Source organism: Dipodomys merriami, unplaced genomic scaffold, assembly GCF_024711535.1.
Source record: "Dipodomys merriami isolate MVZ:Mamm:240054 unplaced genomic scaffold, mDipMer1.0.p SCAF_55, whole genome shotgun sequence".
NCBI classification, from domain to species: Eukaryota; Metazoa; Chordata; class Mammalia; order Rodentia; family Heteromyidae; genus Dipodomys; species Dipodomys merriami.
The window spans coordinates 6,422,468-6,447,706 of record NW_027206124.1 but is presented as its reverse complement, the minus strand read 5'-3'; the positions used below and the strand labels follow the sequence as shown (position 1 = coordinate 6,447,706).

Below are 25,239 nucleotides of genomic sequence, written 5' to 3'. Positions count from 1 at the left end.
CCAAGGACTGTGGTTCAAACCAACCCAGGCAGGAAAGTCTGTGAGCTCTTTTTTTGGTCGTGGGGCTTGAACTCTGGGCCTGGGCGCTGTCCCTCAGCTCTTCAGCTCAAGGCGCGCGCTCTACCACTTGGGCCACAGCGCCACTTCCGGCTTTTTCTGTGTATGTGGTGCTGAGGAATCGAACCCAGGGCCTCATGCATGCAAGGTAAGCACTCTACCACTGAGCCACCTTCCCAGCCCAGTCTGTGAGACTCTTATCTCCAATAAACCACCAGAAAAACCAGACTTGGCGCTGTGGCTCAAGTGGTAGAGCGCTCGCCTTGAGCTGAAAAGCCGAGGGACAGCGCCCAGGCCCAGAGTTCCAGACTCGGGTGTGTTTTTATCCTCTGCTCCCTCTCTCCCTCTCCAAACCCCCAGTCCTGGGGCTTCACCTCAGGGCCTGGCCCCTCCAGGCTAGCGCTCTACCACTTGAGTCACAGCGCCACTTCTGGCCTTTTCTGTTCATGTGGTGCCAAGGAATCGAACCCAGAGCTTCATGCCACCTTCCCCGCCCCTCCCGTCCCCCCTCCCTCCGTTCACGGTGTAGCACAGGCTGGCTTCGAACTTAGAGCCCGCGTGTTTCCGCGCTGCTGGGATTGCGGCCGGGGTGCACGGCCAGGCGGCATCCCCGCGCTCCGGAGGCCCGCAGGCCGGGGCGCCGCACCCCCGCGCTCCGGAGGCCCGCAGGCCGGGGCGCCGCACCCCCGCGCTCCGGAGGCCCGCAGGCCGGGGCGCCGCACCCCCGCGCTCCGGAGGCCCGCAGGCCGGGGCGCCGCAACCCCGCGCTCCGCGTCCCGCCCCAGCACCCTCCACGGCTCCACGCGGCCAGCACAATCTCCTTCTAGAGACTAACGTGGGTTTTTCCTTCTTAGCCCGAGGCCGGAGCTCGGACTCGGTGGGTGAAGCTTCCGCTCCCTGGCCGGCGCTTCCCCACCCGAGCCGCGCTCCACCGCGGAGTCAATGCCCATGGATCCTAACGGCCCGTATTGGATGTGCAAAGACCGCAGGGCAAGGACGCCCGGGCACGGGAAAGCTGGGAGTGACTGCGAGCCCGGCGGAGGGCGGGGCGGGGGCGCGGCCCGCGGCGTCCACGGCCAGCCCGCCGGGCGCGCGCACGCAGCCCCAGCCGAGGCCCCGCCCCCGGAGCGCGCGCGCGCCCGCGCCGCCGCCGCCATTTTGGAGCGATCTGAGCGCCGCCCGCGGCCCCGAGCCGGTCGGTGCCGCCGGCCGGCCGCGCCCGAGTCCCGAGGCCCCGCGCCCGAGGCCGGGCCCATGTGCCTGCGGCCCGCCCCAGGCTGCTCGGGCTTCGCCTCCGCCAGCGCCCGGGCCTCCAACCAGCCGCCGCGACCTCCGGCCCGCGGGCCAGGTGAGTGCGGCCGCCACTGCCAGCTTCCTCCGGCCGGACGCGAGGCGTCAGCCCCTGCCCTCGGTCAGCCAGCGCCCTCCCTCCTGTCAGTCAGCGCCCTCCCTCCTGTCAGTCAGCGCCCTCCCTCCTGTCAGCCAGCGCCCTCCCTCCTGTCAGCCAGCGCCCTCCCTCCTGTCAGCGCCCTCCCTCCTGTCAGCGCCCTCCCTCCTGTCAGTCAGCGCCCTCCCTCCTGTCAGCACCCTCCCTCCTGTCAGCGCCCTCCCTCCTGTCAGTCAGCGCCCTCCCTCCTGTCAGCCAGCGCCCTCCCTCCTGTCAGTCAGCGCCCTCCCTCCTGTCAGCGCCCTCCCTCCTGTCAGTCAGCGCCCTCTCTCCTGTCAGTCAGCGCCCTCCCTCCTGTCAGTCAGCGCCCTCCCTCCTGTCAGCACCCTCCCTCCTGTCAGCGCCCTCCCTCCTGTCAGCGCCCTCCCTCCTGTCAGTCAGCGCCCTCCCTCCTGTCAGTCAGTGCCCTCCCTCCTGTCAGTCAGCGCCCTCCCTCCTGTCAGCGCCCTCCCTCCTGTCAGTCAGCGCCCTCTCTCCTGTCAGTCAGCGCCCTCCTCCTGTCAGTCAGCGCCCTCTCTCCTGTCAGCGCCCTCCCTCCTGTCAGTCAGCGTCCTCCTTCCTGTCAGTCAGCGCCCTCCCTCCTGTCAGTCAGCACCCTCCTGCAGTCAGTGCCCTCCCGTCAGTCATTGCCCTCTCTGCCTCCCTCCCGTCAGTCAGCGCCCTCCTGTCAGTTAGCACCCTCCATCCTGTCAGTCAGCGTCCCTCTGTCAGTCAGCGCCCTCTCTCCTGTCAGCGCCCTTCTTCCTGTCAGTCAGCGCCCTCCCTCCCGTCAGTCAGCACCCTCCTGCAGTCAGCGCCCTCCTGTCAGTCATTGCCCTCTCTGCCTCCCTCCCGTCAGTCAGCGCCCTCCTGTCAGTCAGCGCCCTCCTTCCTGTCAGTCAGCATCCTCCTGTCAGTCAGCACCCTCTCTCCCGTCAGTCAGCACCCTCCATCCTGTCAGTCAGCGCCCTCCCGTCAGTCATTGCCCTCTCTGCCTCCCTCCCGTCAGTCAGCGCCCTCCTGTCAGTCAGCGTCCTCCCGTCAGTCAGCGCCCTCCTTCCTGTCAGTCAGCGCCCTCCCTCCCTCCTGTCACTGCACTCCCTTCAATCAGCGCCCTCCCTCCTGTCAGTCAGTGCCCTCTCTCCCTCCCTCCCGTCAGTCAGCACCCTCCTGTCAGTCAGTCAGTGCCCTTCCGTCTGTCAGTGCCCTTGGATCAGCGCCCGCCACCGGCCAGCGCCCTCCCATCAGTCACTGCCCTCCGGTCAGCACTCGCCACCGGCCAGCACCCTCCCAGCATTCAGCGCCCTCCCGTCAGCACTTGCCTTTCTGTCTGCGCCCTCCCGTCAGTCAGTGCTCTCCTGTCAATCAGTGCCCATCAGTGCCCTTTCATCTGTCAGTGCCTGTCAATACCCTCCTGTTAGTGTCCATCTCTCGGTGCACTGTCAGGGCCCTCCTTTCCCCACCTGTGGTCAGTGCCCCATCAGTCTGTCGGTCAGTGCCTTTCTATCAGTGACCCTGTTAGTAGTCAGTGATCCATCTGTTATAACTTCTATCAGTCAACACCCTCCTTAATCATCCAGCCACCCAGCCTACCCCCATTATTATCTACTCACTCATTCACTCTCTTTTCTTTCTTTTTTTTGGGAGGGTCCAGTCATGGGGCCTGAACTCTGGCCTGGGTGCTGTCCCTCAGCTCTTCAGCTCAAGGCTAGCGCTCTACCGCTTGAGCCCCAGCGCCACTTCTGGCTTTTTTTTTTTTTTTTTTACTTATGTGGTACTGAGGAATCGAACCCAGGGACTCGAGCATGTAAGGCAAGAGCTCTACCACTGAGCCACCTTCCCAGCCCTCACTCACTCACTCTCAATCACTCATTCTCGTTAGTCCCTGAGGCTTGTCCTCCCTTTAGTCATTTCCCATTCCATCTGTGACTCCTACTGATTGCTCTGTCCGGCAAGATCCCCAATGATAACACCCATGTCCCTTCCATGGCCCCATCTCCACCAGTACCTTCCTTGTCGGTCTCATTCCTCATCATTGATCCCAGTTGTCAGTAGTTCCTTCACCAGTTACTGATACCCTATTACCCTGTCAGTAATCCCGTTAATGTCCCTGTTTTCACCTGTTGTCCACCTCTCCTATAGTGGTGTTTTTTGTCTGTGACTCCTGCAGAGTGTCCTGTCTGCCTGTCAAGGTCTTCCTCCTCTTCCCTGTGGGCATGTCCCCTAATGTCAGTCCTTGCCCAGCGATTAACCTCATCTTTGTGTTCCATCTTACTCTTCACCTGTCAAAGACCATTTTCATTAGTGCTGTGCTGTATTATTAGTGACCCTTCACCTATAAGTGCTCTCCCATGGCTCTTCCTGCCTGTTGGTATGAGGCACTTCTCTCCTAGTTCCTACTGTCAGCATTCCTTTTGTCAAACCATCAATCTTTTGTTTCTGTCCTCTGTTTTCCATCACTCCTTTCCTTTCATGCCCTTCATCAAGGTCCCAGGTATCACCTGTTACTCCATTCTGTCTTCTTCCTGGCCCATGTAATTATTCCTAAGTGCCCCATTCATTCCTTCATGCATCTTCATCATCTCTTCCTTCACACCTGTCACCCTTCTCATACACCTTACTAAGCTCTATTTATAGTACCTCCCCTCCTGCTACTTTGTATCCTTGCAGTCTATCATTCAAATTGTTACAGACTGTTTCTAGTTTGGTAGTGATCCCTTGCTGTCACCACCAGTTCCTGCCAGTTTGTTACTTCTACCTAGTTCGTGCCTTTCACTGTAACTCCTATTTTGTCTTGTTTTTCAGCCATCTAGTCCTTTTCCAATCTGTTACTCTTTCTCTAACCCCTGTCACTCTATTACAGCCTCTCCCTGATGTACCCCATTGGCTTCGCAGTGCTCCCACATTCCTAACGCTCAGCTCATTACCTCTTGTTTTTGTTTTCCAGAGCTAAGGACTGAATTCTGGGCCTTGCACTTGCCTGACAGGTGCTCTTCCTCTGAGCTAAATCCCCAACCCCAAGCTGCTCACCTTTTGATGTCTCTTCCTTTCTGGTTCCTCTTCCCTTTTGACTTCTGTAACTAATTTCAGCTAAGCTCTGGCAGATGAAAAGAAAGTAGCTATGAGAAAATTGGAGGTACAGATTCTTTCAGGCTAAGAGGGCAGCAGATGCAGAAGCCCTTAGGTAGGAAAGGCTGGATCTCCTCAGGAGCCAAGATGAGACTACTGTAGCCAGAGTAAGGGGGGGGGGGTGGTGTGGGAATAGACAGGATAGACTCTCTAGGTTGGAGAGTTGGTCTTTCCATGAAGCTGCACCTTACAGCTCTTGGTGAGGAGTTGGGTTGTGAGTCTTGAGTTGTGGGGGAGGCATAGGCTGGAGATTGCGTTGAGGAATGTCATGGGCATGTGACATTTGTCATGGCTAGGAAGTGTAATTGTGGTTTAAACCTCAGTTGTTGACTTAGGGAGATATTTTGGATGAGAGAGGTATTGAAACAATACATTAGAAGAGATGTATGAGGGAATGAGAGAACACAGCATGCTTTATTTAAATTTGTTTTTTATTTATTATAATTATTATTTATAATACTGTAGTTTCAATTCAATATCTTGCACTTGCTAGATAGGTAGACTTTTGAACTATGGCCCTAGACTAATTTTCTAGGGTTCTTGATGAACAAATGCATAGTAGTGGCACTGTTTATTCAAGTTGGATTGGGGTAGTAGTAAGCAGGAGGGAGTGATTACATATTAGAGAGGGAAAGCAAAGCTTTCTTTTGGGAGAGTGTAGTGGCAGAAGTCTAAGAAGTCCAAAGGTTGTTAGGGAGACATTAACTTACAGGAGAATCTGGAGTCCAAGAGTGGAAATGAAGATAATGTTTAAAGCCTTGGAAATGACTATTTACTAAACAAACATATATAGAGAACAGAATGTATTGAACATTCATTATGTTCCAGTGCCATAAATATTTTATGGGAATTTTTTTATTTAATCCTAACTAACATTAGGATTTAGGATCTATAACTTCCCTGTCTGACAAATAAGGAAACTGAAGCCTGTAATCCTAGCTAGTTAGGAGGCTGAGATCTGAGGATTGTGGTTCAAAGCCAGCCCAGGCAGAAAAGTCCATGAGACTTTTTTTTTTGGTCGTGGGGCCTGAACTCTGGGCCTGGGTGCTGTCCCTCAGCTTTTCAGCTCAAGGCAAGCATTCTACCACTTGAGCCACTTCCAGCTTTTTCTGCTTATATGGTACTGAGGAATTGAACCTAGGACCTCATGCATTCAAGGCAAGCACTCTAACACTGGGCCACCTGGGGGGGGGGGAGAGGGAGCTGCTATCCCCCACCTATGAGATTCATTTTTTTTTAATTTTCCCGCTCCTGCCGCCCTATGAGATTCTTTTTTTTTGGGGGGGGAGGGGGGGTCCGGTCGTGGGGCCTGAACTCTGGGCCTGGGCGCTGTCCTTCAGCTCTTCAGCTCAAGGTAGCACTCTACGACTTGAGCCACAGCACCACTTCCGGCTTCTTTCTTTCTTTCTTTCTTTCTTTCTTTCTTTCTTTCTTTCTTTCTTTCTTTTCTTTCTTTCTTTTTTTTTGGTCCGGCCGTGGGGCCTGAACTCTGGGCCTGGGTGCTGTCCCTCAGCTCTTCAGTTCAAGGCTAGCGCTCTACCACTTGAGCCACAGTGCCACTTCTGGCTTTTTTATTATGTGGTACTGAGGAATCGAACCCAGGACCTCAGGCATGCAAGGCAAGCGCTCTACCACTGAGCCACCTTCCCAGCCCCCTCTTTTTTTTTTTCAATTTTTTTCCCATTTTGTTTTGTTTTGCCAGTCCTGGGGCTTGAACTCAGGGCCTGGGCATTGTCCCTGAACTGCTTTTGCTCAAAGCTAACACTCTACCTCATGAGCCACAGTGCCACTTATAGCTTTATTTGTGTATGTGGTACTAAGGGATTGAACTCAGGGCTTCATGCATGCTAGGCAAGCACTCTACCACTAAGCCACATTCTCAGCCCTGACCCTGAGCTTTTTTTTGCCCAAGGCTAGTACTCTAACCCTTGAGCCATACAGGTCCACATCTGGCTTATTTGGAACTAAGATCAGTTCCCTGAACTCAGTCCCCTGAGTAGCTAGGATTATAAGTATGAGCCACTAAGTGACTAGTTAATATAGTTACTTTTTAACACTTCTGTTTATATTCTTAGGAGAGCATTCAGGCACAAACAAAATGAGTGTGGTTTTCAAGGTCACACAAACCAGAATCAAGACTCAAGAGCCATGCCTTTCACTGCTGCTTCCTGTGGGTACCACCTGCTCATGATAGTCTGAACTCTTACCATGTTCCTTAGCTACACACTTCCTCTCCCAAGGCAACTGATGTTGCTGTTTTCTTTTGTATTCTGATAGGTTATTACTTAGTTATTAGATAGTTATTAGTTCATCAGCAGGTAAGAAGTATGCATTTTATGGAACTGAGTAACATATCTTATACATTTTTCAGTATCTTATTTTTTTGCTGGTCCTGGGCTTGAACTCTGGGCTTGAACACTGTCCCTGAGCTTCTTTGCTCAAGGTTAGCACTCTACCACTTGAGCCACAGTGCCACTTCTGGCTTTTTCTGAGTAGTTTATTGGAGATAAGAATCTCACAGACTTTCCTGCCCTGGCTGGCTTCAAACCGCAGTCCTCAGATCTCAGCCTCCTGAGTAGCTAGGATTACAGGTGTGAGACACCAGCACCTGGCAGTATCTTTTTTTTTCCCCCCTGTTTTTCTTAATTATATTGAGGGCTGGGAATGTGGCTTAATGGTAGAGTGCTTGCCTAGCATGCAGAAGCCCTGGGTTCGATTCCTCAGTACCACATAAACAGAAAAAAAGCTCAAGTGGTAGAGTGCTAACCTTGAGCAAAAGCAGTTCAGGGACAGTGCCCAGGCTCTGAGTTCAAGCCCCAGGACTGGCAAGAAAAAAAAAAAGTTGAAAACCATGTTGTCTGTCTATATAACAAACAACTTAGTTTTTGAGACAAAATCTTGCTGTGTGCATAGGCTGGCCATAAATTGGCAATCTGTCTCCTAAGTACTAGATGACAGGTTTGTACCACTATGCCTAGCAGCCTTCACTTTTTAAAAAGTGAATGTGTGATCTTTCATTTAAAATATGTCACTTAAAGGTTATTGAAGAATATTCCACAACCCATGAAATCTTGACTATAAATCTGATAAATTTTAGCTTCCCCAAAGTATTTCCAAATTCCTTCTGTGAATACAAACTAATTCGAAAGGCTTAAGCATCACGTGATCAGGATTAGTCATACCAGTGATCCCATTTCTGTGGTACCAGTTTTTTTTTTTTTTTTTTTTTTTGTCGGTTGTGGGCCTGAACTCTGGGCCTGGGCGCTGTCCCTCAGCTCTTCAGCTCAAGGTTAACCTTCTACCACTTGAGCCACAGCGCCACTTCCGGCTTTTTCTGCTTATGTGGTGCTAAAGAATCAAACTCAGGGCCTCATGCATGCAAGGCAAGCACTCTACCACTGAGCCACCTTCCTAGCCCTTTTATTTTATTTTTTATTTTTTATTTTTTTGTTAGTCATGAGGCTTGAACTCTGGGCCTGGGTGCTGTCCATCAGCTCTTCAGCTCAAGGTGAGTGCTCTGCCACTTGAACCATAGTGCCACTTCTGGTTTTCTGAGTGGTTTATTGGAGATAAGAGCCTCACAGCCTTTCCTGCCCAGGCTGGCTTTGAACCCCGATCCTCAGATCTCAGCCTCCTGAGTAGCTAGGATTACAGGTGTGAGCCACCATGCCTAGCAGCTTTTTTTTTTTTTTTCTTTACTGGAGCTTGAACTCAGGGCCTTATAGTCTTGCTTCTTTTGGGGCTGATATACCACTTGAGCCATACCTAGTGAATTGGAGATAAAAGCCTCTCCAGTTTGTTTGCCCCAGCTGGCTTTGAACCACAATCTTCAGATCTCACCTTCTGAGTAGCTAGGATTACAGATGTGAGCCACAAGTGTCTGGCTCTGGTTCCAATTTTCTGTGTTTATATGGCTGTGACTAAACAACTTAAGAGAGGAACATTTTATTTGTCTGATAGTTTCAGAGATTCCAATTCATTGTGATTGGGAGGGCATGCTACACTTTGTAAGGGCAGCTCACATTGTGGTGTCCAGGAAGCAGAGAGAGGGGAAGGGAGAAGGAGGAACAGGAGACGGAGAGAGACAGAGACAGAGACAGAGAGGGAGACAGAGAGAATGAATGGGAATGTCTTTATTGGCTGGCTTCCTTCTGCTTTTATTCCATCGGAGTGTCTAGTCTATGGAATAGTGTTGGCTATATTCTGGGCAGGTCTTTCACCCCTCACCCCTCAAAGCTTGCTTTCTTAATCTAGGTGCTTCTCAAGGCAATCAAAATTTATCACAAAGATACTGTTTTTTGTTTCCATTGTCTTTTTTGTCTACCATTTGGTTAATTCTACACAAGAAGAACTTAAGATAGTTTTTCCTCTTTTTCAGGTAACAAGACTAAAAATCCTCCACTGGATAAAAATATTCTTCTTAAAATTGTATATATGCCAAGAAAAGAGATCAAATGTTTTTCTATTTTGCCTGAATACAAGATTTAAATAACAAGTTTCTAAAGGAAGTAAGTTAACTTTCCTTTTTATTAGATTGTGATTTGTGTAAGTATGTATTGTAAAGATAGAGAAGTTCAAAGAATGAATAACAGTAAAATATTTAATTTTTTAATTTTTTCTTTTTTTTCTATCATGAGGCTTGAACTTGGGACAGGGGCACTATTATCCCTTAGCTCTTTTTGCTCAAGGGTAGCACTCATCACTTTTTTTTTTTTTTTTTTTTTGCCAGTCCTGGGGCTCGAACTCAGGGCCTGGGCACTATCTCTGAGCTTCTTTTTGCTCAAGGCTAGCACTCTATCACTTGAGCCACAGCGCCACTTCTGGCGTTTTCTGTTTATTTGGTGCTGAGGAATCGAACCCAGGGTTTCACGCACTCTAGACAGGCACTCTACCACTGAGCCACATCCACAGCCCAGTGCTCTATCGCTTTGAACCATATTGACACTTCTAGTTTTCTGATGGTTAATTGGAGGTAAGAGTCTCACCGTCTTTCCTGCCAGGGATGGCTTTGAACCACAATCCTCAGATCTCAGCCTCCTGAGTAGCTAGGGTTACAGGTGTGAGCCACTAGCCCTCCGCAAATCTAAGTTAACTCCCCCCCTCCCCTCCAGTCCTGGGACTTGAATTTAGGGCCTGGGCACTGTCCCTGAGCTTCTTTGGCTTGAAGCTAGTTTTCTACCATTTGAGCCACAGTTCTACTAAAAGTTTGGGCTTTTTTTTTCCCCTCTCGGTCATGAGGCTTGAACTTAGAGCCTGGGAGCTGACCCTTAGCTCTTTGCTTAAGGCTAGTGCTCTACCACTTTGAGCCACAGCACCAATTTTTTATTTTTATTTTTTTGGCCAGTCCTGGGGTTTGAACTAGAGCCTGGATACTATCCTTGAGCTTCTTTTGTTCAAGGCTAGCACTCTACCACTTGAGCCACAGCACCACTTCTGGCTTTTTCTGTTTATGTGGTACTGAGGAATCCAACCTAAGGCTTCATGAATGCTAGGCAAGCACTCTACCACTAAACCACATCCCCAGCCCTTGTTATTTTTTTTGTTGCTTTTTTGGGGGGTAACTTTTTTATTGGTGCCTGTCTTGGAGCTTGAACTCAGGGCCTGGACGCAGTCTTTGAACTATTTTGCTCAAAGATTGTACTCTACCACTTGTGGCACTCGGCTCCACTTCTGGTATTTTTTGGTGTTTAATTGGAGATAAGAGTTTCCTGCCTGGGCTGTCTTTGAATTATGGTCCCCAGAGCTCAGCATCCTGAGTAGCTAGGATTATAGGCGTGAGCCACTGGTGCCCCTCTTGGCTGCTTTTTTGATTCTCTTGTGGCTAGTGACATGCTCTGTTGACTCTGCACAAGCTACTTAGTCTCCCAAACCTGAGCCTAATTCCTATAAAATGAAGGGCAATCATGCATATTTAGTAAAATGTGTTCTATTTCACTTGCCAGAAGTACTTTAGGTACTTCTGGTACCTAAAGGTATGTACAATCACATCACCATTAAGGGTACTTACTTCATGTAGAGAAGAGAGGGAAGGCTGCTTCCAGCAGTATTAGATGTTCTTCAAAGGCTCTCCCTTTATTTATTTATTTATTTATTTTTTTTGTTGGCCGTGGGGCTTGAACTCTGGGCCTGGGCGCTGTCCCTCAGCTCTTCAGCTCAAGGCGAGCGCTCTACCACTTGAGCTACAGCGCCACTTCCGGTTTTCTGGTGGTTTATTGGAGATCAGAGTCTCACGGTCTCTCCTGCCCAGGTTGGCTTTGAACCGCGATCCTCAGATCTCAGCCTCCTGAGTAGCTAGGATTACAGGCGTGAGCCACCAGCGCCTGGCAGGCTCTCCCTTTATAATCTAGTTAGATGCTAAATAAATTACAGTAGATATACTTTGTGTGTGTGTGTGTGTGTGTGTGTGTGTGTGTGTGTGTGTGTGTGTGTGTGTGTGTGTGTGTGTGTGTGTGTGTGTGTGTGTGTGTGTGTGTGTGTGTGTGTGTTAGAGACATGTTCTCATTGTGTAGCCAAAGTTGGCACACTACAAAGTTGAACTTGCTGTGGAGTACAGACCAGCTTCAAATGCTTTATCCTCCTGCCTCTGCCTTTTAGGTGTTGAAATTACAGGCATGCTCCATCATGCATCGCTAATAAATTTCTTGTGAGCATATTTGTGCATTAAAAATTATATTTCAAGCCAGATGCAGGTGGCTCACTCCTGTAATCATAGCTGCTCAGGAAGCTGAGATCTGAGGATCTGAGCTTGAAACCAGCCCAGGCAGGAAAGTCCATGAGACTCTCATCTCCAATAAACTACTCAGAAAAAGCTGGAAGTGGTACTGTGGCTCAAGTGGTAGAGTGCTAGCCTTGAGCAAAAGAAGCTTAGGAACAGCACCCAGGCCCTGAGTTAAAGTCACAGGATGGGCAAAAAAATTATGTCCCAAAGGGCAAAAGAGAAATTAAGACCAAGTGAGCCTTATGGCATCTTTCTTTTGATCATTGACTTTTCTTCAGAAAAATACATACTCAAATGTAGTCTCTCACAATTTCTTTAGATTAAATATATGCAACTTGAATTTACAGTCAGAATACACCATTTTTTTGGAGCCAGTATTGAAGTTTGAACTCAGTATGTTATACTGGCTATAGCAGATACTTTGTGTGTGTGTGTGTGTGTGTGTGTGTGTCAGTCACAGGACTTGAACTTGGGGCCTGGGCGCTGTCCCTCAGCTCTTCAGCTCAAGACTAGTGTTCTACCACTTGAGCCTCAGTGCCACATCTGGTTTTTTATTTTTTGTTTTTTGTTTTCTATTTATGTGGTGCTGAGGAACTGAACCCAGGGCCTCATGCATGCGAGGCAAGCACTCTACCACTGAGCCATCTTCCCAGTCCCTGAGGTTTTTTTTTTAAAGGTGGTACTGGGGTACTGAGGTTTACCCACTTGCTAGGCATACAATACATTCTATTGCTGAGCCATGCCTCCAGCCCTTTTCTGTACTGAGATACAGTCTCAGTTTCTGTCCATTGTGTTCTTGGGCTGTGACCCACCTATTTTCAGTTCTCCATTAGCTATGATAGCAGGCAGTGCCAAGACACCAATGTGCACAGCTTTTTTGTTGGTTAAAATGTGATCTTATTAATTTTTTGGGGGGGGGGTCTGGTCGTAGGGCCTGAACTCTGGGCCTGGGTGCTGTCCCTCAGCTCTTCAGCTCAAGGCTAATGCTCTACCACTTGAGCCACAGCGCCACTTCCGGCTTTTTTCTTTTTGCTTATGTGGTGCTGAGGAATCAAACCCAGGGCCTCAGGCATGCAAGGCAAGCGCTCTACCACTGAGCCACCTTCCCAGCCCCTTATTAATTTTTTAGCCTTGGTTGGCCTTCATCCTTCTGATGCCAGTCTTTCAAATAACTATGATTATAAGTGAGATCCACCATGCCCAGCCCACAGACACTGTGTGTGTGTGTGTGCACGCACGCACACATGTGCTGGTACTGGGGCATGAACTCAAGGTCTGGGTGCTGTCCCTTAGCTTTTTCACTCAAGGCTAGCATACTACCACGTGCACCACAGCTCCACTTCTGGGTTTTTGCTGGCTAATTGTAGATAAAAGTCTCATTGACTTTCTTACCTAGGCTGGCTTCAAATAGTAGTCCTCAAATATCATCCTCCTGAGTGGCTAGGAATACAGGCATGAATTACCAGTGCCTGGCCATAAAAGCTATTTTAGGGAAGAGTTAGCATAATTAGATGTGTTCAGCCCTTTGGATATTGAATAATCTGGTACAGTATGTATGATAATTGTGTTTGAGGAAAACTGTACAATCCAATAAAAATTAGTAACTAAAAGAAAAATGTTGATATTAAAACCTTAATATAGAGTTAAACAGATTAAACATGATACTGATAGAACTAGTGAACTGGAACATATATGTGAAAAATTACCTAGTATATAGCATTTAGAAATGGCAAATGGGAAATGAGATTAAGAGAAAAAACCTTAGAACATAAAGGTTTAATAGTTTTTTTGTTTGTTCATTTTGTTTGTTTTGTTTTGTTTTTACCACCCCTGAGGCTTGAACTCAGGGCCAGGGCACTGTTCCTGAGCTTCTTTTGCTCAAGGCTAGCACTCTACCACTTGAGCCACAGCACCATTTCTGGCTTTTTCTGTGTATGTGGTACTGAGGAATGGAAGCAGGCTTCATGCATGCTAGGAAAGCACTCTACCACTAAGCCATATTCCCAGCTCCTGTAATAGTTTTTTTTTTCTTTCATTTTTAATTAGTGTATAAAAAGGTGAAATAGTTTTAAGCTTTTCAAAAACGAATAAGATAGCCAGGCACCAGTGGCTCATACCTGTGATCCTAGCTACTCAAAAAGCTGAGATCTAGGGCTGGGAAGGTGGCTCAGTAGTAGAGCGCTTGCCTTGCATGCATGAGGCCCTGTGTTCGATTCCTCAGCATCACATAAGCAAAAAAGAAAAAGCCGGAAGTGGCGCTGTGGCTCAAGTGGTAGAGCGCTAGCCTTGAGCTGAAGAGCTGAGGGAAAGCGCCCAGACCCAGAGTTCAGGCCCCATGACCAAAAAAAAAAAAAAGAAGCTGAGCTCAGGATTATGATTGGAAGCCAGCCTGGGCTGGATAGTCCATGAGACCCTCCAATTAAGCACCAAAATCCCAGAAGTATAGCTGTGGCTCAAGTGGGAGAGTGCTAGTCTTGAGCACAAAAGCTCAGGGACAATGTCCAGGCCCTGAGTTCAGGCCCCAGGTCTGGCCCCCCTAAAAAGCTAGTAAGACAAGGGCTAAGGATGTAGCTCAGTATTAGAGCGCTAGGCTAGCATGTGCAAGGTCCTAGACTCTGTCCAGTAGTGGAAAAACTAAAACTAGTAAGACACAAACCCATAGATTTGGGTTTAACAAAAGCCCAAATCCATACATTGAAATTATAAAGCACCAATGTCACTAAAGATGAAAAGGAAATATTAAGCTAGAGGTAAACGAGTAGCTAAAAAGGAACATCAACTAGATTTCAAATGATGTCTCATCAGTCTGAATAAAAGCCCATAAGTACAGTAATTCTTCAATGATAAAACAGTGTAAATTATACTATAGAATTGTGTGTGTGTTTTTTTTTGTCCATCATGGGGCTTGAACTCTGGGAATGGGCACTGTCCCTTAGCTCTTCAGCTCAAGGCTAGTGATCTACCACTTGAGCCACAGTGCTACTTCCAGTTTTCTGAGTGGTTTATTGGTGATAAGAGTCTCACAGGCTTTCCTGCCTGGGCTGGCTTTGAACCTCGATCCTCAGATCTTAGCCTCCTGAGTAGCTAGGATTAAAGGCATGAGCCACCAGCACCCGGCTAGGTAATTTTTATAAGAAAACATGTAGTCTTATGTCTTATGTTAATATATCTTCTACTCACTATCCCACATCCTATAGAAAAATAACTAAGAGTGATGGGGATATGTATCACACACACACTAGGTTATTTTTTTTTTTTTTTTGGTCGGTCGTGGGGCTTGAACTCTGGGCCTGGGTGCTGTCCTTCAGCTCTTCAGCTCAAGTGGTAGAGCGGTCCCCTGAGTAGCTAGGATTACAGGCCTGAGCCACCAGTGCCCGGCTACACTAGGTTATTTTTATAAGAAAACATGTAGTCTTATGTCTTATGTTAATCTACCTTCTACTCACTATCCCACATCCTATAGAAAAATAACTAAGAGTGATGGGAATATATCACACACATACAAAATTAGGCCGGGCACTGGTGGCTCATGTCTGTAATCTTAGCTATAGGAGGCTGAGATCTGAGGATTTTGATTCAAAGTCAGCCCAGGCAGGAAAGTTTGTGAGACTCATCTCCAATTAACTACTAGAAAACTGGAAGTGGTGCTGTGGCTCAAAAGGTAGAACAGTAGCCTGGAGCAAAAGAACTCAAGGACAGTGCCCAGGCCCAGAGCTCAAGCCCCACAACCAACAATGAAAAAAAGGAAGAAAAGGAGGGACACTGAGGGTATAGTTTACATGGTAAAGCACAAGCTTACCAAGTGCATGCTTGGCATTCAAATCCCACTACCACCAAAAGAAGAAAATAGAGTCAAAGAAATAAAACTTAAGTAAATGAATAAAAGAAAAAAAACTGTCTAGACAGGTAATATGGTGAAGTTTAGATTCTAATTCTCTTAGCAACAGTCTACCACAGAATGTTCTGTTTAAAGGACTCTTTCTTGGAACTACAGGATGACATGAGCAATATTTCTGTTTGAAATCTATTTTCTGTCTGATAGTTCTGCTACTCTGAAAAACTAAATAAACAAGTCGGGTTTATTTCGCTGCTAGGTAAGCATATAAAGGATGTGGACTGAGCTGTGCTTGACTTTCCTGAGGGAAACATGAAGGACAGTTATCAGGGCTAAGCCCCTCCGTGGCTGCCCAGCACACAATCTGTAGAAAAGACTACTTTTTCTGTGGGACAGTCCTAGGCTTTAAGCAATTGCTTGATCATTTATGTGTGTGGTTTTTCCCTTTGACTCTAAGTCCTACATGTTTGATGTATGTATCTGTTCTTATTCTAGTAGCACACTGTTGATGACTAGCGTTGTGTTAAGTTTGGTATGGGGAAATGTGGGTCCTCCACTTTTAGTCTTCTTTTCAAGGTTGCTTTGTCTATTCTGGACCTCTTATACTTCCATATGAACATTAGGCAATGCTTGTCAACATATGAGATTTTTTAAAATGCTGTCCTTAGGTTTTAGTTTCCATATTTTATTATTCTTGGAGATAACATTCTGTAAGACAATGATTTGTTGTTGTTGGTTGTGGGGCTTGAACTCAGGCTGGAAGCAGCACTGTGATAAAAGTAGTAGAGCACTAGCCTTGACTTCAAGCCCCATGACCGACCAAAAAAAAAAAAAAAGAGTCTCATGGACTTTTCCTGCCCAGGCTGGCTTTGAACTGCAATCCTCAGCCTCCTGAATAGCTAGGATTACAGGCATGACAATGATCCTTAGGAGTTGTTGTGGCATCTTTTATTGATTTAGTATGGGATGTGTAAACTTTTTGGTATTCTGTTTTCTTTTTTTTTTTTTTTTGTGGGTTGTGGGGCTTGAACTCTGGGTTTGGGTGCTGTACCTGTGTTCTTCAGCTCAAGGCGAGTGCTCTACTGCTTGAGCCACAGTTTTCCAATGGTTTATTGGAGATAAGAGTCTCACGGACTTTCCTTGCCTAGGCTGGCTTTGAACCATGATCCTCAGATCTCAGCCTTCTGAGTAGCTAGGATTACAGGCATGAGCCACAGCACCCAGCTACTTTTTGGTATTCTGTTTTTGGATGTTCTTCATATCTTTTTAACAGCCTGAGATTGCTAATAACATGTGCTTTTTCTTTCCTGTTAATATTACTAGGTTTGGATTCAGGTCTCTGTGCTTGCTAGGCAACTCTTACCTCTGAAGCATATCTGCAGCCCTCTTATTTTTGAGATAAGGTATATATCCGGATGCAGCCTGCTATTTTTCTGTGTAGCTAGGATGACAGTCACTGTGTCCAGCTACTCTTTGAGAAGGAGTCTAGTGAACTTTTCTGCCCAGGTTTGCCTCAAACCTTAATCCAATCAGCCTTCCAATCTCAACTTTCCATGTAGCTAGGATTACAGGTGTGAGCCACCTTGCCCAGTTAAAATTTACATTTTTAATACTGAAGCTGTAGAAAGAAAGAACAGTAGAAACAATTTGCAGAATTATAGTAGAAGATCACAACTAAAACACTTTTTTGGGGGCTGGGAAGGTGGCTCAGTGGCAGAGTGCTTGCCTTGCATGCATGAGGCCCTGGGTTCAATTCCTCAGCACCACATAAGCAGGAAAAAAAAAGCCGGAAGTGGCGCTGTGGCTCAAGTGGTAGAGTGCTAGCCTTGAGCTGAAGAGCAGGCCCAGGACCGGACCCCCCCAAAAAAAAAATTTCACTTTTTCTTTTTTTTGGTCGGTTGTACGGCTTTGTCTCAGGGTATGGACGCTGTCCCTAAGCCTCTTTGTGCTCAAGGCTAGCACTGTACCACTTGAGCCACATCTTTATTCAGATGTCCCTAGCTCATTCTCTCTTCATTCTCTGTCTCTCTGTTTCTTTCTCTCTCTGTTTTTGTGTGTTCAGTGCTGCATAATTGGATAAAATACTGAACAGTTCCAAAGCCAGGAGAATCCCTTACCATGGGTCTTGAACGCTGGGCCTGGGTGCTGTCCCTGAGCTCTTCAGTTCAAGGCGAACGCCCTACCACTTGAGCCGTACAGCACCACTTCCAGTTTTCCGGTGGTTCACTGGAGATAAGAGTCTCACTGACTTCCTGCCTGGGCTGGCTTTGAACTGTGATCCTCAGATCTCAGCCTCCTGAGTAGCTAGGATTACAGGCATGAGTCACCGGTGCCTGGCCCTCTCATCAGGTTTTGTAACCATGCTCACTTCCCTCTTACCACTCACTCTCCTCTTTGTCCCCAGGCATGACTAATAATCAGCCTTCCATTTCTAATTTTATAATTTCAAAATATGAATGAGGCCGGGCGCTGGTGGCTCACGCCTGTAATCCTAGCTACTCAGGAGTCTGAGATCTGAGGATTGTGGTTCAAAGCCAGCTAGGGCAGCAAAGTCTGTGAGACTCTTATCTCCAATTAACTACCAGAAAACTGGAAGTGGTGCTGTGGTTCAAGTAGTAGAGCATTAGTCTTGAGTTGAAGAGCTTGAGTATGGTGCCCAGAGTTCAAGCCCCACAACTGACAAAAAATAAAAATTAAAAAAAAATGTATATATAATGAGCTGGGCCTACTGGTATACAACTGTGGTCTCACCTACTCGAGAGGCTAAGACCAGAAGATTGTTTGAGCCCAAGAGTTCAAGACCAGCCTGGGCAATATAGTAAGACTGTTTTTCTCCCCTCTAAGCCTAAAAGGAAAGAAAAAGGAAGAAGAAACATGTTATAAATGGAAGCCTATAATATGTAACCTTTTGTGCCACGATAATTCCCTAGAGACTCATCCAGTTGTTATAGGCATCAGTTGTCATTCCCCGCCCCCCCCTTTTTTTTTTTGCCAGTCGTGAGGCTTTAACTCAGGGCCTGGGCGCTGTCCCTGAGCTCTTTTTGCTCAAGACTAGCACTCTACCACTTGAGCCACACCGCCACTAACGGCTTTTTCTGTTTATGTGGTGCTGAGGAATCGAACCCAGGGCTTCATGCATGCTAGGCAAGCACTCTACCACTGAGCCATATTCCCAGCCCCAATAGTTCCTTTTTTAAATTATTAATTTTTTTTGCTAGTCCTGGGGCTTGAACTTGGTGCTTGAGCTCTGTCCCTGAGCCTTTCTGTGCTCAAGGCTAGCGCTCTACCACTTGAGCCACAGAACCCCTTCTGACTTTTTCTGCTTATGTGGTTCTGAGAAATTGAACCCAGAGATTCCTACATGCTAAGCAAGCACTCTACCACTAAGCCACCTTCCCAATTTCTTTTTATTACCAGGTAGTTTTTCTTAGTGTATGGCTTTGTATCAGTATTTGCATGTTGAAGGGCATCTGGAACACTTCCAGTTTTGTTTTTGTTTTTGTTTTTGTAGGTCCTGGGCCTTGAACTCTGGGCCTGGGCGCTGTCCCTGCACTTTTCAGCTCAAGGCGAGCGCTCTACCACTTGAGCCACAGCACCACTTCCAGTTTTCTAGTGGTTTATTGGAGATAAGAGTCTCACAGACTTTCCTGCCCGGGCTGGCTTTGAACTATGATCCTCAGATCTCGGCCTTCTGAGTAGCTAGGATTACAGGCGTGAGCCACCAACGCCTGGCTTACTTCCAGGTTTTAATTGTTATAAACAAATAAACCTACTGTGAACATTCAGATCGTTGTATGAACTTGTTTTTGCTTCTCTAGGATCAATGCCCAGAGCCAAGGCAGTTTTTCTTTATGGATTTCTGTCCATTGCTGTTTTATAGACCTAGTAGAGTCTTCTAAGGTATGTATGTTTGTGGTGGTTAGATCTTTCCTTGTCTTCCTACCTGTGTGGAACATTTGTCATTGCCTCATTGTTAATCTTTGCCTTAAATTTAGTTTGTCAAGTTTTTTTTTTGGTCAGTCATGGGACCTGAACTCTGGGCCTGGGCAATGTCCCTCAGCTCTTTAGCTCAAGGCTAGCGCTCTACCACTTGAGCCACAGTGCCACTTCCAGCTTTTTCTGCTTATATGGTGCTAAGGAATCAAACCGAGGGCCTCAGGCATGCAAGGCAAGCACTCTACCACTGAGCCACCTTCCCAGCCCTGAGAAAATACTTTTAAATGAGAAAGGATTGTTGAAGAGTAAGATTTGCAGTAACTGCAAATGTTCCAAAATGTTCCAAAATGGTAAGACAAACTCCAGGGAGGTGTGGATCAGGTCACAAGGTATCAGACAATGAGCAAAAGCTAGCATCAGATAAGGAGTTGGAATTCTGGTCTTGGGAAAAAAAAAAGGTTCAGAAAGTTCAAGAAAGTATCAGGATGTATGAATGATACTATCTAGGGAGTCTTCAGGTTTGTTGTCTCAATCTGAGAAGGGATTGAAGAAGAAGACACAAGAAGATGGCAGAAGAAGTTGAGAGTTTTTTTAATTATAGGAGCTAAACTAGTTGAGAGTGGAAATAACAGACTCTTCTGAAGAGGAGTGCTACCAGATAGAGAATTAGGGTCAGGAAAGGTAGAATAGAAAGGCAAAGTTTATTTGAAAGTAAGAGTGAGATGCCAGGAGAAACTGAGGAAAAGCCTTTTAGCTATTGGTGGGTTGTCATAAGCCCCCAACTTGGACTCCTAACTAGGAGGACTGCCTTACACCGTAGGAAGTCTCATCTACCTGTTTTCCAGGCAAGAAGGAAAAGGGGAACAAGAAGAGGAGAAGGATGGCACAGGTTTCTCAGTGTAAGAGAACCAGAAATGAGGCCCAGAAATCAATAGCTCCCCTATAGGCTTGTGGAGTCCATCTTTTATAGTTCTTTGGGCAAGTCTCAGCTGCTCTGTCATCTGATTGAGTCACATGTCCCCTCACCCCAAGGAAGGGCCTGTCCCCTGCCTGGTCTGCTCCAGAATCATCAAGGTCTTTGCTTTCTCAGGGCTGTTATCTCAACTTTCCCAGAGAAGGGTGTAGGGACTCTACTGGGCAGTCTGCTTTCTCAAGGTCTTGTGGAAGAAGAGGAGGTACAGGCTCCATGTGCTATCTTGGTCTTCCCCGGGGTCCCCAGGGTCCCCGGGAAGAGGAGGGAGTGTCTGCCACTGGGTGGCTCTCTCTCCCTGTCAGTCTACACAGTTCCAGATCTCCCTCATGTGTAGCTCTCAATATGTATGTAAAGGAAAGAACTTACAAAAAGTTTTTGTGTGGGGCTGGGAAGGTGGCTCAGTGGTAGAGCGCTTGCCTTGCATGCCTGAGGCCCTGGGTTCAATTCCTCAGCACCACATAAGCAAAAAGAAAAAATCTGGAAGTGGCGCTGTGCCTCAAGTGGTAGAGCACTAGCCTTGAGCTGAAGAGCTGAGGGACAGCGCCCAGGCCCAGAGTTCAGGCCCCACGAACGGACCCCCCCCCCAAAAAAAAAGTTGCTAAAAAGTTTTTGTGTGATTAAGATAGCTGTAATTAAAAGATTATTGTGGGTGGGGATGGGAGGGAAAAACTGAGAGTAAGGGAAGGGATGACATTGTCTAAAAAGATATACACTCTTTTTTTTTTTTAAAGAGAAGTATAACAATTTTTGTTAATTTTACATGGACATACTGATCTCAAGAAGAATGAGCCCCTCCCCTGCCAAAATAACAAAAGCATGGTTTGAACAAATAACAAAATATTTATGAAGGACTGACAGGGCAAATGGATTTCATAACTAAGGCAGTAAACTCTAAAGTTTGTACTAGAGATGTACAGTGATATAGAGTACAGTGGAAGACAGGGCCGCAGCAAAACTTTTCACTGTCGCCCCAATGAGCTGATGGTCAACACTACCTTTCAGTCGTTGTAGATGAAAGACATCCCTCTCAAAAATAGTCTTTTTTTTTTTTTTGGTCGGTCGTGGTGCTTGAATTCTGGGTCTGGGCTCTGTCCCTCAGCTCTTCAGCTCAAGGTTGGTGCTCTACCACTTTGAGCCACAGTGCCACTTCTGGCTTTTTCTGCTTATGTGGTACTAAGGAGTCAAACCCAGGGCCTCATGCATGCAAGGCCAACACTCTACCACTGAGCCACCTTCCTAGTCCCCAAATTAAGCTTTATAAAGCCTTTTGTTTTGATTTCCTGGTTGTGTTTTTTTTTCTAGAATCACTTATTATGAAAATTTAAGTAAATATAAAGATAAATACAGATATAAATACGTTCTACTCATATGTATGTATACACCCATTTTTTGTTGTTGTTGAGCCATCTAACGGTTGTCTGTAGACAACATTACATTTTACACTGCAGTGCCTTACTTCAGGTGGCAGAAAGTTCTGTGGTTTCAGGATATTTATTTTATTTTATTTTTGTCGGTCGTGGGGCTTGAACTCTGGCTTGGGTGCTATCCCTACACTCTTCAGCTCAAGACAAGCACTCTACCCCTTGAGCCACAGCGCCACTTCCAGTTTTCTAGTGGTTAATTGGAGATAAGAGTCTCAAGGACTTTTCTGCCTGGGCTGGCTTTGAACCAGGATCCTCAGATCTCAGCCTCCTCAGTAGGTAGGATTACAGGCGTGAGCCACCAGATCCTGGTTAGGACATTTAGTTTAGCATGCATCTCCTGAAAACCAAAACATTTTCCTGTTTGAATATATCAGTTTTCACAATTTTACAGTACTTTTTGCTAATATGTACCAATGTTCTAATTTCTCCAGTATCTCAATTACAGGCTTTATACCTGTGTTTGTCTTTTTAAGTCCAGGGTCAAACTGCATCTGGTTATCATTTCTTAGTCCCTTTTAATCTAGAAATTCTGGTTATTTTGTGCTAGTTTGAACTGTGATCCCCAGATCTCAGCCTCCTGAGTAGGTAGGATTACAGGCGTGAGTCACTGGCTCCTGGCTTATCAAATTAATTCTATAGATTTTTGTCAAAATTTTTTCTGACTATTGATTGAAACTGAATTTTAACCAAGTCAAATTCATTTGAGTGTCTATTTCAAGGTCTTTTAAATAGTTACTTTATAACCCTGATTAAATATGTAGGGCTATGGTGCTAATTGTTACTGGTTCCCTTGTATTTTTTAATGTATTTTCATTCTCCAAGTATATAAGTCTTCTGAGATATAAAGCTGGGGAGATACTTTGTGAAGAAGCTGCCCTCTAAATTGATGATAATGACCAGGCGCTGGTGGCTCACACCTATAATCCTAGCTACTCAGGGAGCTGAGATCCAAGGTTACAATCTCAAAGGATGTGTTTCCCTTCTGCGGGAGCCCCTGTGCCATCCCAAGACCTGGGTGGGAGCCCAGCTGCCCCAGCTCTCCTGTTAGCAGAGAACAGAGGGCAAGAAGCTCCTGACCTGTATGACACTCTGTACCAGGAGAAAGTAGCCAAAGATTGGCTGAAAGTGAACAATGATGAGATGTAAGGGGAACTTAAAATAGAGGATGGAAACTGAAGGTTTATGAGAGAGAACATTGTAATTAGGTTTTCAGCCAACCTAGGTGGTACACTAAGGACATAGAAATTCATAAGACAGATTTTTTTGAGTACTCCACTCACCTAAGAATTAATGATAGGCTTCATTCCAGCCTAAGGTGTGTCGATGAAATAGTTCCTGAAACAAAGATTTTTTTTTTTTTTTTGTTGGTTGTGGGGCTTGAACTCTGGGCTTGGGCACTGTCCCTGAGCTCTTCAGCTCAAGGTGAGTGCTCTACCACTTGAGCCACAGCGCCACTTCTGGTTTTCGAGTGGTTTATTGGAGATAAGAGTCTCACAGACTTTCCTGCCCTGGCTGGCTTTGAACCGTGATCCTCAGATCTCAGCCACCTAAGTAGCTAGGATTACAGGCATGAGCCATCGTCGCCAGGCAGATCTCAGCCTTGGAGTAGTTAGGATTACAGGTGTGAGCTATTGGCACACGGCTATTTCCAGCTTTTGATGATTAATTGGGGATAAGGACTTTCCTGCCTGGGCTCCAATCCTAGACCTTTGGTCTTCAGAACTCAGCCTTCTGAGTATCGAGGATTCAGATGTGAGCCACCAGCACCTGGCTTCATTAGGTTTTTATTGTTTTGTTTTCATGCATCCAATTGTACTTCTTTTTAAAAATAATTTTTATTGAGATTGTGATTATATAAATTTCACACATTTCACAGTATTGTGAGATAGTGATACTTAAAGTCACAAACATGTTTTAACCTTCACAAGGCAAATTGTCATTATCTTGATCTATAAAGTTTATGAATTCTATGAGCTCTGACAATATAACTATGTCTTCCACATTGGGTGGTATGTACATTTCTTTCCTTTTGCTTAGTGTCAGCTGTTCCCTCTTTCCCTCTCATTCCCTCCCTCCCATCGCTGCCCTTGAGTTGCTTAGTTCATTTTCATCAATGTCCAGTGAAGCTGATGGGCCCCTCTGTTGTATATTTTCCCGTTTCCCTCTGAGTCTGTTTCCTCCTCCTAACTTCCCTCAGATGTACACATATATATTCCATATATGTGGTCAAGAAGATGGAGTCATTTAGTAATAATATGACAAATTGAGTAGAGGTCCTTTGTTTCTTGAGTCCTGTTTACTTTGTTGTATCTCCTTGCATTTTGGATTTAACATCCACATATCAGGGTGACCATGTGCCATTTGTCTCTCTGATCTTGGCTTACCATGCTCAAAATTATTTTTTCTAGTTCCATCCATTTCCTTGTGGGTGCCATTATTTTGTCCTTTCTAATGGGTGCATAATATTCCATTGTGTATAGATACCACAGTTTTTGGATCCATTCATCTATAGTGGGGCATCTGAGTTGTTTCCATATCTTGGCTATTGTGAACAGTGCTGCAATGAACACGGAGGTGCATGTGTCCTTGTATCCTGGTTCCTGTTGCTCAGGGTAGAGGCCTAGGAATGGTATGGCTGGGTCATAGGGGAGGTCTATATTTAGCTTTCTGAGGTATCTCCAGATTGCTTTCCAAAGTGTTTGTATTAGTATACATTCCCACCAGCAATGCAGTAGGCTTCCTCTTTCTCTGCACCATTGTACTTCTGACTCACTTAAAAGTCAGAAGAAATCACAAGAAAAATTAGGAATATTCTGAATTTAGTGAAAATGAAAACATGCTAAGCTAGGTGCTGGTGACCACCCACAACTATTATCCTAGCTACTCAGTAGGCTGAGATTGGAGGATTGAGGTTCAAAGCTAGCTCAGGCAGGAACTCTGAGTCTCTTTATCTCTTAATTAATAACCAAAAAGCCAGAAGTAGCACTGTGGCTCAAGTGGTAGAGTGCTATCCTTGAGCCAAAATAGCTCAGAGACAGTACCCAGGCCCAGAGTTCAAGCCCCAGGACCAGGAAAGAAAAAGGAAGGAAGGAAGGAAGGAAGAAAGAAAGAAAGAAAGAAAGAAAGAAAGAAAGAAAGAAAGAAAGAAAGAAAGAAAAAGAAAATATGCCAAAATATGTGGAATGTAGCTAGATCAGTACTCAAAGGAAAGTTTGCAGCTTTAAGTGGTTATAATTTAAGAGAAGAGGGGCTGGGAAGGTGGCTCAGTGGTAGAGCGCTTGCCTTGCATGCCTGAGGCCCTGTGTTCGATTCTTTAGCACCACATAAGCAAAAAGAAAAAAAGCCGGAAGTGGCGCTGTGGCTCAGGTGGTAGAGCGCTAGCCTTGAGCTGAAGAGCTAAGGGACAGTGCCCAGGTCCAGAGTTCAGGCCCCACGACCGGACCCAAAAAAAAAAAAATTAAGAGAAGAAAGGTCTAAAGATCAATAATCTCTCTATTGAAGTTTAAAAAAGAACAAAGTAGAACTCAAGTATTCAGTAGGGAGGAGACTATAAAGACAAGGAAAAATGTGTAATAGAAAATGGACAAAAGCCAGGTGCTGGTGTCTCACGCCTGTAATCTCAGCTACTCAGGAGGCTGAGATCTCAGTATCATGGTTCAAAGCCAGCATGGGAAGGAAAGTCTGTGAGACTCATCTCCAATTAAACACCAGAAAACCGGAAGTGTCTCTGTGCCTCAGGTG

General features: G+C 46.3%; 1 protein-coding gene across 3 annotated transcripts in view; it reads left to right on the top strand.

Moving 5' to 3' along the window:
• The first annotated feature begins 1,215 nt into the window (after nucleotides 1-1,215).
• Nucleotides 1,216-25,239, top strand: part of Ppp6r2 (protein phosphatase 6 regulatory subunit 2) — a 70,583-nt gene continuing 46,559 nt past the window's right edge. For 2 of the 3 annotated variants that reach the window (XM_069999768.1, XM_069999766.1), the window contains exons 1-3: nucleotides 1,216-1,405; nucleotides 8,991-9,120; nucleotides 18,984-19,065. The gene's annotated coding sequence lies outside the window, so the exon portion shown is untranslated. The remainder of the gene's footprint in view (nucleotides 1,406-8,990; nucleotides 9,121-18,983; nucleotides 19,066-25,239) is intronic. The other variant, XM_069999767.1, reaches the window with a different exon arrangement.